Genomic DNA, 4655 nt, shown 5'->3' with positions numbered 1-4655 from the left:
AGGCTGTTGCAGGAATGCTAGAGTCTGAAAAAAACTCCCATGCTGGAACCTAATGGATGCTTTCAGTAACTTCTTTGTTCTATTTTTTATTGCACCCTTACAACTTCCTGTTGCTGCCCTAAAAATCAGGGCCCGTTATAAAAGGAAAGGGGAGCCTAGTCGCAAAAGGGGGATGAGACGAAGGAATCAATTTTGGACCTTTCATCATCATTGAGCTGATGAGGGCTCTGCATCTGAGGTATGAGTTTGTGGACCTTTCATCATCATGAGGGGGGGGGGGGGAATCACTTATTGTAGCTTTCAAACAACATTGTTTTAGTTGCTTATATTGTTGATTTAATAGAGATGTTTCAATATTTCCATCTTACTGATTATGTTAGGCCAGTACGATCAATTTGTTAGCTCTTTCGTGACTTAGAAAAGTCCTTTTGAAGCATCTGTTAGATTCCTCTCTTTGAAGTAGGATGGTGAGTACTCAGGGATGAGGCTCACCCTATCATGCATATAAAATTGTTCTTTAAGCTTGTTTACTCTATAGCGAGGGTTTGGAATGAACATGTTTGGATATATCGAGAGAGAGCCACATATTTTTGGGCATTCAACATTGTGAGTTTGCTAGAGCGCTAGCTGGGAGTGAGCGAGAGCATCCATAGTGATTCCCCCTCGATTTCTCTTTGCACCATATCGTTTATCCTTTTTAGTATGTTCTTTTTTTTTTCATGCTCCAGAACGAGAGTGCATATTGTTTATGTTCTTTTTGTTTGCTTACAATTTCTATCAATTTACTAGTACAAAATTCATATTCCATTTATTGTTATATTTTAAAAATTTTTTCGGTATTCAATTCTACTATTTCAAAGTGCAATCTTAGTCCCCGTGGAAACAACCTTGTTTTATATTGCAACTGAACTTTTTAGTTCACTCTTGCACTGTTTTTCACCTTAGTTGTGGACACGCAACTGAAGGGATCGGATCCCGCAGCAGAAACGCGCGAACGCGTGTGCTTCGATCTTGTTTTAGAATTACAACAAAGAAAAGACATAAGTATGAGTAAGAAGGAAGTTAGTGATACATACCTTTGAAGACACCCCTTCAATGTAGACACCAACGCCACCATAAAGTTTTCCTTGATATCCTCTGGATATTAAGAACTTGATTTGTGGGAACCGTCTTATAATTGAAAGGGAAACCGAGAGATCGAGAGAGAGAATTTCTCGTTGGAGTTTCGGAAACTCAACAACCGAGAGTCGGGGACCGTCCAAAGGAATTGAGAGAGCCTCCCTTTTATAGGGAAGGAAAAGTGAGGGGGAAGGTCACCACTTACTCACTCACTTCCCCACTTTTCCTTTATTTTAATTAAAAATAAAAATTAATTAAATAATTAATTAAAGAAAGAATTATTAATTTAATTTGATTAAATCTAAATTAATTTAACCAAAATAATATATCACATAAATTTAATTAAATTATTTTTAATTAAATTAAATTTAAATTAATCAACTATATTAGAATCAAATTCTAATATCCATCTCTCTCATAATTTTGAATCCAATTTAAAATGAACTTTATATTATAATGTATCAACATACATTATATTAATCGCATCTCATAAAATTAACCTTAATTCCCTTGAACTAATTTGAACAATTCAAATTCTTTTCAATTCTAATTGTTCTTAACTATCATTTACGAGTTAGCAATGAGATCTAATGGACCTATAGATCGGAAGCTCTAACGATATGAGATTAATTGATTAAACTTATTAACCATATTAATCAACATTCGTTAACTGTTGGTCACTCCACTAAAGACCCACAGTTGCACTTTTCTCACTGTAGAATATTTTATGTCCATGGATTTTGATGATTAACGGTAAGTCAATTCTTCACGAGTGTTCGTAACCACAGTTGGGTCAAATTACCGTTTTACCCCTGTGTTACATCTTATGCCTTAAGTACCGCTGATCTTCTAATGAACAACCCCATTATGGTCCAACCAATAATCGGAAGTCCCTCTCGAGCCAGTGAGAGCCCCTTGTTCAAGTCCCGGAGTCAACACTTAAGAGAACACCCATATACTTACCCTAAAGTCGGGAAGGAGTGAATTCCATCTTGCGTAGTTATGTTCTCAGCTCCTCACTCGGTTTCGTCCTTAAAATGGTAGGCATATTGAGTCGGCGACTCGGACCACTCTCACCTATACAAATCAAAGGACGAGCACTAACAGACAGGAGTCCATAACTCACTCAGGATTAGAATTGAGTTACCTGGTCATCCTATTGAAATATTAATCTATTAGCTAACCGTGTTACAGCTAAAGATTAATTATTTCGCGGTCCGGTCTTATATAAACTCATTGTATAGGATACCCCCATTCCCATGTCTCTACGCGAACGACCTGGATCAAGTCATTTGTAAGTATTACAAAGTGGGCGGATCCATAGTGTTACCAGGATAAGGTACCCAACCATATCCATATACTATAGACCCTTTAGGTTACTACTGGAACATTATCCACCTGTATATTGAATATATACTGTATATATATACACTATATATCAAATATATACGCTGTATATCAAATATATACGCTGTATATCAAATATATATTGTATATCTATTATATACTGTTCCACTTACATGACATAATCCCGGATGTTAGTTTATTGGATTTGGATTAATGCAATTCTATCAATAACAACTTTATTGAATGAATATTTGTTTTATGTTTACAAACCACAAGTTTAGGGCATAAAACCCAACAAACTTCCACTTGAACTAAACTCTAGTAGGGTGTACAAAAGCTAAAAACAACAGTGGGTTGTACAATAAAGTACAAATACAATAAACTAGGGCATACACTATACCTTTTACAAGTCTCCCACTTGCCCGAGACTATATTGTACATATATCGTAGGTCTAGACTTTCTAGACGACTCTTTAATACTTTGGCCGTATGAGCCTTTGTAAACGGATCAACAACTTGCTACAGCACCACTGTTATCACAATAAAGTGTGATGGGCAAAATCATGTTTGGAACAACTTTCAAATCAGTTAAGAACTTTCTAAGCCACACCACCTCTTTTGCTGCTTCACAAGCGGCAACATATTCGGCCTCCATTGTGGAGTCTGCGATGCATCCTTGTTTGATGCTCCGCCATACTACATCTCCTCCATTAAGAGTGAACACTAATCCCGAAGTGGATTTCCTCAAATCCTTATCACTTTGAAAATCAGAGTCAGTGTATCTTGTAAGGATCAAATCCTTAGCGCCATACACAAGCATATAGTTCCTCGTTCTCCTAAGACACTTGAGGATACCCTTAACAGGAGTCCAGTGATCATATCCTAGATTGGATTGATACCTATTGACAATCCCTACTGCATAGCAAATGTCAGGCCTAGTACACAACATGGCATACATCAGACTGCCCACTGTTGAAGCATAGGGAATGTGTCTCATATCCTCAACTTCTTGAGGTGTCTTAGGACATTGTTCCTTAGACAGAGAGATTCCATGTCTTAAAATCTCATTTAACACAACCTTGCTTTGTGGTTTATGATCTCTAATGTGGTCTTCTTCCAAGAATGTAGCGTTTGTCGATACAAACACTTTATTTTCTTGTGGAGTGAAGAAGAGTCCACCTCTCGTTTCCTTGGGGTAACCTACGAATAGGCACACTTTTGAACGAGATTCCAGTTTCTTCAGGTTTGTCACTAACACGTGTGCTGGACATCCCCAAATTCTAAAGTGACGTAAACTAGATTTACGTCCCCTCCATAGTTCAAAAGGTGTTTCAGAAACATTTTTTGATGGAACTGTGTTCAAAATGTATACTGTAGTCTCTACTGCATAACCCCAAAAAGAGGTAGGCAATTGAACATAGTTGTTAGGGTTGACTTTTTACTGTAGAAACATGTGTCCGTAGTCCTGTTTGACCACGTTTTGACCCATTTCCCATTATTATTTGTCAAAAAGGACCACATATTCTTAAAGTAGAACATACATACATTATTTCTGCATAAAAGTTAAACTATGGTACTTTAGGAAAAATATGAGATAAATGCGGTCAAAGTTGGAAGAAAATAACAGAATTCTGTTTTTGCAGAATTGCGCCTGACGCATTTTTGGAGGGCAATTTGTCAAAACGCACATTAAGGAGGACATTTCCCACATGTTCAAAATCGTGAGTCCAAGTCCAAGTGAGGTGGTTAGGTGAATCTCAACCCTTTTCCACTTAAAATGGATGGGAGTTTCAATCAATCTACGGTGCTATAAAAGGAAGCCATCCATCCCTAAGAAAATCATCCATTCCAAGCTTCATTTCATCTTCTTTTAGATGCTCTCTAGTTGTAGAACACGTTTTTAGGGTTTATGTTCATATTCTAGTTGTTCATTTCTTCGTTTTTCACGCTTTTACCTTTCGTACTGCTTTTAATTCGAGTTCTTACTTTCGTTCTTTGTTCATTCTGTTATTCTAAAGTTCTTTAGCCAGTTTCAACTGCCCTCAGACTCGAGAGAGAAGAGGGTCAAGCTATAACTCCTTTGACGACTTATTTATTCATTTAAATTCAATGAAAAATATTTTCTTTATGTTTTCGTGCATTTACTTTCATTAACTATGTTCTAAATTAGTTATCCACCTCTTTGTGGA

At 36.8% G+C, this 4655-nt stretch overlaps 1 pseudogene; it reads right to left on the bottom strand.

The window, feature by feature from the left end:
• Positions 1 to 2974: 2974 nt before the first annotated feature.
• LOC148210808 (secreted RxLR effector protein 161 pseudogene) lies at positions 2975 to 3463 on the bottom strand (annotated as a pseudogene).
• Between the last annotated feature and the right edge of the window lie 1192 nt (positions 3464 to 4655).

This window comes from Momordica charantia, assembly GCF_013281855.1.
Source record: "Momordica charantia cultivar OHB3-1 chromosome 6 unlocalized genomic scaffold, Mcharantia_2.0 BLBB01000006.1, whole genome shotgun sequence".
Taxonomy (NCBI): Eukaryota; Viridiplantae; Streptophyta; class Magnoliopsida; order Cucurbitales; family Cucurbitaceae; genus Momordica; species Momordica charantia.
This window is presented reverse-complemented; position numbering and strand designations above follow the sequence as displayed.